Source organism: Heterodontus francisci, chromosome 7 (assembly GCF_036365525.1).
Source record: "Heterodontus francisci isolate sHetFra1 chromosome 7, sHetFra1.hap1, whole genome shotgun sequence".
NCBI classification, from domain to species: domain Eukaryota; kingdom Metazoa; phylum Chordata; class Chondrichthyes; order Heterodontiformes; family Heterodontidae; genus Heterodontus; species Heterodontus francisci.
The window spans coordinates 130,643,466-130,656,145 of NC_090377.1; positions in this window are offsets into that span (position 1 = coordinate 130,643,466).

Below are 12,680 nucleotides of genomic sequence, written 5' to 3' on the forward strand. Positions count from 1 at the left end.
GGAAGTACTGGAGGGTCTGACATCCTTGAAAGTGGATAAATCACCAGGGCTGGATGGATTGTATCCCAGGCTGTTAAAGGAAGCCAGGGAAGAAATAGCAGATGCTCTGAGAATCATTTTCAAATCCTCACTAGATATAGGCGAGGTACCAGAGAACTGGAGGTCTGCAAACATTGTACCTTTGTTTAAAAAGGGTGTGAGAGATAGGCCAAATAATTATAAACCAGTCAATCTGACCTCAGTGGTGGGCAAATTATTAGGCTCCTTACAGACATGTGGTGACTGAAATGAATTACTTCCCAAAATACGACCATTCTCAAAGCAGAAAGTCATCTCAAGTGCCCAAGAAGATGCTTAGGATTATGTAAGATTACATCCAAGAAGAATCCACCTGTTGCTATGGTTCCAACAGATACAGAAATATAACTTAATCAGAGCAGGTTTAAAAACCACAGTTTAAGATTTTTTAAAAAAGCATTTCTCATGCTTCCTGTGTTACGGTTAAGTGAGGAGGATTTGAAGGACTTCCCTCTTTTCTCCCTCCTTGGGCTGGATTTTACCAAGCCCTCGACGTCGTGATCCATGGCAAGGGGGGGACCTGAAGATAGTTCCAGATAAAGCCCACCATGGACCTCGATGCCAGGAGGGCCAGGCCCGATCCTCACAGCGGCAGAGAGGCTCCGTGGCGGTCCCCCACTGCTGGGCAATGGGACCTCAATTAAAATATGCAAATGAATAAAATTAATAAATTTACATAGACTTACCTCCAATCTTGAGGGCCCGCCGTGATCTTCGGCACAGCGGCCGGCACTCCAGCGCCTTCAATTCCCCGTCCGGGGAATGCGGTATGATACTGGTAGGGAGGGGGTGATGGGGTCAAATACATGTAATGGGTGTAGGGAATGGTGGGAAGGGTTGAAGTTCAAACTTTGTGCAGTTTGGGGGGGAAAGTCAGATGTAAAAGGTAAGTGTTTTGGGGGGGGAGGGCAAATAGTTAATGCAATCATTATTGGGGGATGGGAAAGGGGCATAAGAAATGTATTTAATTTTGGGGGTTATGTGCTTAAAAATTTAAATAATTTGGCAGGGCTGGCTGCCCTTTAAAAATGGCACCAGCGCCTGCGCACAGGCAGCTGACGACAATGCTGGGGACTAACAGCCCACCTCCTCCATGCTATTTTAATGAGCTGCAGCCCTTGAGATTGCGGCGGCTCTTTGGCATGAGAGCAGGCCGCCATTTTCTGAGCTCTCGGCAGTGGGCTCATAAAATCCAGCCCCTTGTTTGACCACAACAGGTTTAATTCTTTCTTAAAGTTGATGTACTGGCCAATTCAGTAGGTGTTTGAATACTTACTTGCTATGATCATAACAAGAACTAATTGGCCAAGTTTTCTTGAGTTAACAAAGGAAGAGGTTAACTTTATTGTACCTAAACTGAACTAATAAAAATAATAAACAACATGCCAACTTTCACTCACACACAGAGGGTGGCACAGTGGTGCAGTGGTTAGCATCACAGCTCCAGCAACCTGGGTTTGGTTCTGGGGACTGCCTGTGCGGAGTTTGCTAGTTCTCTCTGTGACTGTGTGGGTTTCTGCTGGGTGCTCCAGTTTCCTCCCACAGCCAAAGACTTGCAAGTTGATAGGTAAATTGGCCATTGTAAATTGCCCCTAGTGTAGGTAGGTGGTAGGGAATATGGGATTAATGTAGGATTAGTATAAATGGGTGGTTGATGGTTGGCACAGACTTGGTGGGCCGAAGATCTGTTTCAGTGCTGTATCTCTCTATGACTACAGGTTTACACATACATAAATAGGTTACAGAGTGGGGAAAGGTCGATTGGTTGAGTTAGAGCCCATAGAATAAAGGGGTACACAGTCTGTGGAGTTTGGTGATTTGGCTGGCTTCTATCTGCAATCAGTGGTCCTGAGGCTTTTAGTTTGAAGAGATAGATGACTGGTTTGGTGGGTCTCTTTGGAGACAGCAATGCAGATGATTTCTTCCAATGATGTTTCTGATTGTAGCCAGACTATGCAAAGGTGGTCAATCGACAGACAGGATTTGAAAGCTTTCAAGCTGGAATGGAGAGAGGGAGGGATCCCCACTTAGAGTCTGAACGTGTCAGAGTCCAGTTGCTTCTCCTTTGCTGCAGAGAAAACACCAGATGGGCAGAAGCTTGTCACATGACAGTCACTTGGTGATTCGAACATAGCAGTTAGCAGCATTTCTTCTTCTTGCTAAAGGAAAAAGAACAAACAATTTCCTTAAACCTGCTGGTTTTGGTTCTTGCTGGGGAATTAGCAGACATTTCGCCTCCCTCCTCAAAGTCCTTGTGCGTAGGATACAGTGTTGCAACTTAGGTGACCATCCTAAGCTGCTAGCAAAGTCATCTTTTTTTACATGTCTTTTTATAAAATATATAAATGCAGATCTCTAATCAGTGGATTAAAGAAAATTATTGTACAACAAAGCACACTGGCATAACACCTGGAATAATGGGCTGAAATTTATACTCCAGTGGTGGGTGCGGTGCGGAGCTGCCACACTATTCAGTGCGGTGGCTCATTTAAATAGCCGGAGAATACCGCCCCCCACCCCAGATGACGTGGAGGGGGCGGGCTGTCCGTCCCTGGCAATGGTGTTAGCTGCCTGTGTGCAGGCACTGCCGCAATTTTTCAAGGGCTATAAGCTCTATAATTCAATTTAAATATTTAAAGGAACATTTATGAAAAAATTAAATACTTTTATTCTGTCCCTCTCTCATCCCCAATAACAATTAAATTAATTACTTGCTTTCTCCCCCCCCCCCCAAAACACTGACCTTGTCCACCTCACCTTCCCCCCCAAAGTACATAAACTTTAAACTATAACCCTTCCCACCATCCCTTACAACAATAGTATTAGTTTGATCCTGCTCCCCTCCAACCCCCACTCCCCACCCCCCAACACCGCTCCCGCACTTGAGAAACTTATCTCCTCCCCCATCCCCACCAGTGTTACGTCTCCGTTCCCCGGACGGGGATCCAAAGGAACGGGAGTGCCGACCAGTGACTGGAAGATCGGACTGGGACAAACGGCGGGAATGTAAGTATCATTAATTTATTAATTTAAATTTATTTACATATGCTAATGGGGTTCCCATCACTGAGTGATGGTGGGTGAGGTGGGGGGAGCCACAAGGCCTCACTGCCGCCAGCAATATTGGGTCGGGCCCTCTCAGCATCGGGGTGCGTGACGGCCCTCTCCCGGAGGCATTTTCTGCCCCCCCACCCCCCAGCCACGAGCCCTGACGTCAGGGCGTCTGTAAAATTCAGCCCAATGTTAAATTTATAATTTAATAAAATTCCAGTGTTAAATCAATTACTCTTTCACACATTACTGAATTTTCACAATGTAAATCATGTTAGTGATGCGTGGACTCAGGTTTGAGATTTACATACAAACATATGAATTAGGAGCCCCTTGAGCCTGATCATGGCTGTTCTGATTGTGGCCTCCACTCTACTTTCCTGTCTACCCCCTATAACTTTTGATTTCCCTGTCAATCAAGAATCTATCTAACTCAGCCTTAAAAATATTCAATGATGCTGCCTTCACTGTTCTCTTGAGAAGAGAATTCCACAGACTAACAATCCTCTGAGTGAAAGAAATTTTCCTCATCTACGTCTTAAATGGGAGACCCCTTATTTTTAAACTGTGTCCGCTAGCTCTAGTCTCTCCCATAAGGGAACCCTCCTTTCATACAAACATACGCACATATATACGAACATACGAGCTAGGAACAGAAGTAGGCCATTCGGCCCCTCGAGCCTGCTCTGCCATTCAGTACGGTCATGGCTGATCTGTTTGTGTTTCGAATTCCACACTCCCATCTACCCTCGATAACCTTTGATTCCATTGCCTAACAAGAATCTATCTCCACCTTAAAAATATTCAATTACCCCGCCTCCACCACCCTCTGAGGCAGAGAGTTCCAAAGTCGTACAACCCTCTGAGAGAAAAGATTTCTCCTCATGTTTGTCCTAAAAGGGCGACCCCTAATTTTAAAACAGTAACCCCTATTTTGGACTCACGCACAAGAGGAAGCATCCTCTCCACATCCACCTTGTCAAGACCATTCAGGATCTTACAGACTTCAATCAAGTCTCCCCTCACACTTCTAAACTCCAGTGTAAACAAGCCCAGTCTGTCCAACCTTTCCTCATAAAATCACCTGCTCATTCCAGGTATCAATCTAGTAAACATGATGGGCTGAATGGCCTCCTCTGTGCCAGAAGGTTTCTATGGTACTATGGTTAACCCTCCTCTGAACCGTCTCCAACGCATTTACATCCTTCCTTAAATAAGGAGACCAAAACTGCATGCAGTATTCAAGATGTGGTCTCACCAATGCCCTGTGTAACTGAAGCATCCATTCTGTCAAATCCCCTCAGGATCCTATATGTTTCAATAATATTACCTCTCATTCTTCTAAACGCCAAAGGATACCAGCCCAACCTGTCCAAACTTCCCTCATAAAATAACCCCTTCATCCCAGGAATCAATCGAGTGAACCTTCTCTGAAATGCTTCTAATGCAAATTTATGCTTTCTTAAGTAAGGAGAGCAAAACTGTATGCAGTACTCCAGATAAAAACAAGAAATGCTGGAACCACTCAGCAGGTCTGGCAGCATCTGTGGAAAGAGAAGCAGAGTTAACGTTTCGGGTCCAAAACGTTCGGAACCGAAGAAGAGTCACTGACCCGAAACGGTAACTCTGCTTCTCTTTCCACAGATGCTGCCAGACCTGCTGAGTGGTTCCAGCATTTCTTGTTTTTATTTCCGATTTCCAGCATCCGCAGTATTTTGCTTTTATTATGCAGTACTCCAGATATGGTCTCACAGACGCCTTGTACAACTGTAGCAAAACTTTTCTACTTTTATATTCCATTCCACTTGCAATAAACGACAGCATTCCATTGGCCTTCCTAATCACTTGTTGTATCCACATACTAACTTTTTGTGAATCATATACCAGGACGCCCAGATTCCTCTGTACCGCAGAGTTCTGCAGTCTCTCTCCAGTTAACTAATATGCTGCTTTTCTGTCCTTCCTGCCAAAATGGACAAATTCACATTTTCCCACATTATACATCTGCCAAATTTTTGCCCACTCACTGATCATATCTATATCCCTTTGAGGACTCTTTATGTCCTCTTCACAACTTACTCTCCAACCTATCTTTGTGTCATCAGCAACTTTTGCAACCATACATTCGGTCCCTTTATCCAAGTCATTGATTTAGATTGTAAATAGGTGAGGCCCCAGCACTGATCCCTGTGGCACTTGACTAGTTCCAGCTTGCCAACTCAAAAATGCTCCATTTATCCCTACTCTCTGCTTCCTGTTAGCTTGCTAATCCTCTAACCGTGTTAATATGTTAACCTATACACCATGACCTCTTATTTTGCACAGTAACCTTTGATGTGGCACCTTATCAAATGCCTTTTGGAAATCCAAGTACACCACATCTACAGGTTCCCCTTTATCCACATTGCTTGTTACTTCTTCAAGGAACTCTAATAAATAAGTCAAACATGATTTACTTTTCACCTAACCATGTTGACTCTGCCTGATTGCATTAAGACTTTCTAAGTGCCCTACTATAACCTCCTTAATAATTGATTCTAGCATTTTCCCTATGGCAGATGTTAGGCTAAATGGCCTGTGGTTTCCTGCATTCTGTCTTCCTCCTTTCTTGAATAGAGGAGTTCACTGTGTTCCAATCTGATGGGACCTTTCCAGAATCTAGGGAATTTTGGAAAAGTACAACCAATGCATCTACTATCTCAGCAGCTACTTCTTTTAAGACCCTAGGATGCAGACCATCAGGTCCTGGGGACTTGCCAGCCTTTAGTTCTAATAGTTTTCTCAGTACCCTTTCCCTGGTGATTCTAACTGTTTTAAGTTCCTCCCTCTCTTTCCCCTTTTGATATACAAGTATTTCTGGGATTGTACAGTGATGACGGACACAAAATATCTGTTCAATGCTTCTGTCATTTCCTTATTTCCCATTATTAATTTCCCAGACTCACTCTCTAGAGGAGCAATGCGCACTTCAGTTACTCTTTTCCTTTTTAAACACTTGTAGAAAACCTTACTATCCATTTTTATACTTCTAGCTAGCTTCCTCTTGTACTCTTAATTTCTCCCTCCTAATTTCATCATTTTTGGCTGGTTTTTAAATTCTATCCAATCTTCTGACCTACCACTAATCTTTGCAGAGTTATACGCTTTTTCTTTCAATTTGATACTATCTTTAAATTCCTTAGTTAGCCATGGATGGTGCATCCTTCACATAGAGTCTTTCTTTCTCACTGGAATGTATCTTTGTTGAGTGTTATGAAATATCTCCTTAAATGTCTGCCACTGCATCTCTATCGTCTGACAATTTAAGCTACTTTTCCAGTTTACTTTAGCCAGCACTGCCGTCATACCCTTGTAATTGCTTTTATTTAAGTTAAAAACACTAGTCACACTTCTCACCATCAAACTGAATGCAAAATTCATTTGTGTTACGATCATTGCTACCTAAAGGCTCTTTTACTATGAGGTCATTAATTAATCCTGTCTCATTGCACATTACCAGGTCTCGAGTAGCCTGCTCACTGGTTGGTTTTAGAACGTGATGCTCTAAGAAATTGTCCCAAATACACTCTATGAACTCATCTTCCAGGTTAATTTTGCCAAACTGTCCTAGTGAGGCTACTGTTAGGAGGCCTATAAACTGCCTACACAAGTGACTTCTAACCTTTGCTATTTCTTATCTCTATCCAAACTGATTCTACATCTTGATCTTTAGAAATCAGGTTATCCCTCACTGTTGTACTAATGCTGTCCTTAATTAACAGTGCTACCCTACCACCTTTTCCTAGCTTCCTGTCCTTCCGAAATGTCAAGTACCCTTAATATTCAGGTCCCAGCCTTGGTCACCTCACAGCAGTGTCTCTGTAATGGCTATCAGGTCGTACTTATTTCTATTTGTGCTGACAATTCATCTGTTTTGTTACAGATGCTACAGAAGTTATTTTTGCAAACTTTGGCCTTTTCTGTTGGTGCACGCTTAAGTTTGTATGCTGTCCCTTCCTGCCATACTCTGATTATTGTCACCCTTATTGCTACCTTGCTCTATTGACTTGTCATTTCTCTTTAATTTACCATATCTTTTTTCCTGGATCCCTCCCTCCCCCCTCATTATTTAGTTTAAAGCCCTCTCTACCGCCCTAGTTATACAACTCGCCAGAACACTGGTCCCAGTAGGGTTCAGATGAAGACTGTCCCAACGGTACAGCTCCCTCTTTTCCCAGTACTGGTACCAGTGCCCCCTGAATTGAAACCCATGCAGCCCACACCAACCTTTGAGCTAATTTTACAATTTTACTTCACAGCTGACCCAAACCCACCCATTCTTTGGGGGTAGAATTCCTCCAAAGGGTCTGGAGACTGCAATGCTTTAAACCACTAAAGTACTTAAGTGGCATCATAGAAGAAGGATTTCATCCAAAACATAACAATATGGGAACAGCACCTCAAATTTATTGCACTATTCAATGAGGTCATGATCTATATCTTAACTCCATCCACCTACCTACTTATGGATTGCCATAAACCTTTTATGAGATGACTATTGTGAGACTCACAGTCCAGGTATGTTCTTAGGGACACTAAGTAATACGATGAGTCTGATCTGCCGGCCTAACAAAATAGCTGGTGTGCATAGTATGTTAAAAGTACAACCTTTGTAATTGACTTCAGTGGAAATGGCAAATGATTAGTGCCATTTGCCTGATTTCGGCAGTTTATTTTTATTCATTCATGGGATGTGGGCGATGCTGGCCAGGCCAGCATTTATTGCCCATCCCTAATTGCCCATGAGGAGGTGGTGGTGAGCTGCCTTCTTGAACCGCTGCAGTCCATGTGAGGTAGGTACACCCACAGTGCTGTTAGGAAGGGAGGTCCAGGATTTTGACCCAGTGACAGTGAAGGAACAGCGATATAGTTCCAAGTCAGGATGGTGTGTGACTTGGAGGGGAACTTGCAGGGTGGTGGTGTTCCCAAGTATTTGCTGCCCTTGTCCTTCTAGTTGGTAGAGGTCACGGGTTTGGAAGGTGCTGTCCAAGGAGCCTTGGTGCATTGCTGCAGTGCATCTTGTAGATGGTACACACTGCTGCCACTGTGCGTCGGTGGTGGAGGGAGTGAATGTTTGTGGATGGGGTGCCAATCAAGCAGGCTGCTTTGTCCTGGATGGTGTTGAGCTTCTTGAGTGTTGTTGGAGCTGCACCCATCCAGGCAAGTGGAGAGTATTCCATCACACTCCTGACTTGTGCCTTGTAGATGGTGGACAGGCTTTGGGGAGTCAGGAGGTGAGTTACCCGCCTCAGGATTCCTGGCCTCTGACCTGCTCTTGTAGCCACGGTATTTATATGGCTACTCCAGTTCAGTTTCTGGTCAATGGTAGCCCCTAGGATGTTGATAGTGGGGGATTCAGCGATGGTAATGCCATTGAATGTCAAGGGGAGATGTTTAGATTCTCTCTTGTTGGAGATGGTCATTGCCTGGCACTTGTGTGGCGCGAATGTTACTTGCCACTTATCAGCCCAAGCCTGGATATTGTCCAGGTATTGCTGCATTGCTACACGGACTGCTTCAGTATCTGAGGAGTCATGAATGGTGCTGAACATTGTGCAAGCATCAGCGAACATCCCAACTTCTGACCTTATGATTGAAGGAAGGTCATTGATGAAGCAGCTGATGATGGTTGGGCCAAGGACACTACCCTGAGGAACTCCTGCAGTGATGTCCTGGAGCTCAGATGATTGACCTCCAACAACCACAACCATCTTTCTTTGCGCTAGGTATGACTCCAGCCAGCGGAGGGTTTCCCCCTGATTCCCATTGACCTCAGTTTTGCTAGGGCTCCTTGATGCCATACTCGGTCAAATGCTGCCTTGATGTCAATGGCAGTCACTCTCACCTCACCCCTTGAGTTCAGCCCTTTTGTCTATGTTTGAACCAAGGCTGTAATGAGGTCAGGAGCTGAGTTGCATGTGATAAGCATGGATGGTATAAGTGGTAGGTATGGTGTACTACCATCCAATTTTCTTCCATCATCTCAGCTTTAAGGGTCTTGCCCTCACTTTAATATAAACATCACCAAATCTAGAACAGAAAATAAACTTATCCAACAACTCAATTCCAGGTATATCTAATAGTTAACAGAAATAATAAAGAAATACCCTTATACAGGCCCTTAGTTCTTATCCTATATGCTTGCTTCCCTATCCTATTGCTCTCATGAAAGGGTTTTCCCTGTGACTACAGCTTGCGAAATGGAAGGCTGCTGAGCTTCCATTGAGAACACTTCAGATGGCTGTGGTGGGCGACTTCAAGCATCTCTACACCTTGAGGGCCTGGCTGCAGACTGCAGATCTTGGTGTCAACTGGGGTTGTTGGGATTAAGGAGACACAGAGGGTATGAAAACTTGTGGCTATGTACTGCTCTACAGGGGTCTTATAGCAACCATGCAGATGTGCGCCCATTAACCTAGCACCAGAAACCTCATCATCTGCCGTGGCTAGTGAAACTCCGAAATCTGCTCCACATAGGCACGAGTTCCTGAGTGTTGGGGCTGCTTCCTCCAGTCCCCTCCAGTTCCTGCTGCAACAAGACTGAGTGAATTAGAAGAGGATGGCAATTGAGGTCTGTCTTCCAGGTGGCAGTCGACAATTGATGTCAGAGATCTGGTGGTATTACCCTGTTAAAGTAGAGAAATGGTTTTAAGGTTCCATATGCAAGTACTCGCTATCAAGGAAGCAGGTGACATATTATAAAGTCCCAAGCAAAGTGCACTGTGACGGACTAGTTGTGCATCTCCTAATTTGAGAGAGTGAAGATTTTGCTGCTGCCCAGGATGTCTGAGGTTGCAAAAGGGTCAGTGTGTTACCTTGCCTGCCTTGGTTCAGTCATTGAAGTTTTTGGCACTGGTCTGTAGTTCTGGGAATGAGAGTTAATACTCCATCTCCCTCCACACATCAGATCCAGCAGTGTTTCTTCCTGTGCTCAATCTCATTGATCAGAGTTTGGATGGCAGTCTCACTAAAACTATAAGTTCTATTTTTAATTCTTGCTGCAATTCCCTTGTCTTTTTGTTGTTTCTTTTGTTCTATGCCAGATTCTCCTCTGGAAGGCGTTATTCAAAAGTGGGATAAAATTGAGTGTTAAACCTGATGCGAGCTCACCGATCCAAGCACTTTTCCTACTTGCCCGCTGTTCTTCAACTGCTGCTGCAATCTTCACTAAAACTTGGCCTCACACAAGATATGTGCTTGAGAATTGCCAATGGATAATTAAAGAAACTAACTCAGCAGATTTTGGCAGCTCTGTAGATCATCTAGATGTGCTAAAAATACTGAACTCAAGAAAATTACAATCACTAGGGAAGTGGTACTGAGAAAATTGTTGGAGCAGTGAGATGACAAGTCCCCAGATCCTGATAGACTTCATCCTAGGGTCCTAAAAGAAGTGGGTAATGAGATGGTTGATGCGTTGGTTTTAATTTTCCAAAATTCCCTAGATTCAGGGAAGATTCCATTAGATTGGAAAATAGTGAATTTAACTCCTTTATTCAAAAAGGGAGACAGAAAGCAGGAAACTACAGGCCAGTTAGCTTAACATCTGTCTTAGGGAAAATGTTAAAAGCTATTATTAAAAACATTATAGCAGGGCACTTAGAAAAATTCAAGGTAATCAGGCAGAGTCAATGTGGTTTTGTGAAAGGGAAACCATATTTGACTAGTTTATTGGAGTTCTTTGAAGAAGTAACGTGTGTTGTGGCTAAAGGGGAACTAGTTGATGTACTATACTCAGATTTCCAGAAGGCATTTGATAAGATACCACCTTATAAAGTTATTGAGGAAAATAAATGTTCATGGAATTGGGGGTAACATATTGGCATGAATAGAAGATTGGCTAGCTAGCAGGAAACAGACAGGCATAAATGGGTCATTTTCTGGTTGGCAAGATGTAACTAGTCGCAGAGATCAGTGCTGGAGCCTCAACCTTTTACAATTTATATAAATGGCTTGGATGAAGGGACCGAATGTATGGTTGCTAAATTTTCTGATGACACAAAGATAGGTAGGAAAGTAAATTGTGAAGAGAACATAATGAGGCTACAAAGGGATATAGATAGGTTAAGTGAGTGGGCAAAGATCTGGCAAATGGAGTATAATGTGGGCAAATATGAAATTGTCCATTTTGGCAGGAAGAATATTATCTAAATGGTGAGAGATTGCAGAGCTCTGAGATGCTGAGGGATCTGGGTGTCCTCGTGCATGAATCGTAAATGGTTAGTATGCAGGTTCAGCAAGTAATTAGGAAAGCTAATTAGGAATGTTATCATATATTGTGAGGGGAACTGAATACAAAAGTAGGGAGGTTATGCTTCAGTTGTACAGGGCATTGGCAAGAGCACATCTGGAGTACTGTAAAGTATCAGTCTCCTTATTTAAGGAAGCATGTATATGCATTGGAAGAAGTTCAGAGAAGGTTTACTAGACTAATACCTGGAATTGGCAGGTTCTCTTATGAGGAAAGGTTGGACAGGCTATGCTTGTATCTGCTGGAGTTTAGAAGAGTAAGAGGCGACTTGATTGAAACATATACGATCCTGAGGGGTCTTGACAGGGTGGATGTGCAAAGGATGTTTCCCCTTGGGAGGAATCTAGAACTAGGGGTCACTGTTTAAAAATAATGGGTCTCCCATTTAAGACAGAGATGAGAAGAAATTTTTTCTCAGAGAGTCGTGAGTCTTTGGAACTCTCTTCCTCAAAAGGTAGTGGAAGCAGAGTTTAAATATTTTTAAGGCAGAGGTAGATAGATTCTTGATAAGCAAGGGGGTGAAAAGTTATTGGGGGTAGGCGGGAATGTGAAGTCGAGATTACAATCAGATCAGCCATGATCTTATTGAATGGTGGAGCAGGCTCGAGAGGCTGAGTGGCCTACTGCTGCTCCTAATTCATATGTTCGTAAGTAAAAATTTGTCATGTGGAATCTCTGAGTCAGTTATTCAATTTTTCTGGCATGATCACAAATTCCCCTTTTTTAACAAATTGCATCCCTTTCAGATCTTTATTGGATTTTGCAAATTTTGGCCAAATGGAAAGAAAAATGGACTACACATGTATTCCACAAATGGTGTTCAAATAGTTCAGCAAGAAGCTGAAAGAGACTTATATACCTCAGTAGATTCAATTCTCAACATGTCCCAACACTGCAGGGCAAAAATCCACAAAGCCAATTGAGTGTTGAATTACACAACCAAAATAGTAGAATATAAATCAGAGGAAGTAATGGTTAGACGGTACAGCACAGTGGACAGGCCTCATCTTGAGTACAATTTACAGCACATACAACCCAATTGGACTATGCTGTAGTTTATGTTCCACACGAGCCTCCTCCCACCTCTTTTCATCCTAACCTTCTCTTCCTTTCTCCTTCATGTAACTTAGCTTCTGCTTAAATGCACCTAGACTGTTCAACACTTCAACTCTGTCCAGTTTTATGGTTTACTGAAAAACAAACAAAATATTCAAGTGCTGGGGCAGTGCAGGAAAGAGCTACAGCATAAGCATAATTTTCT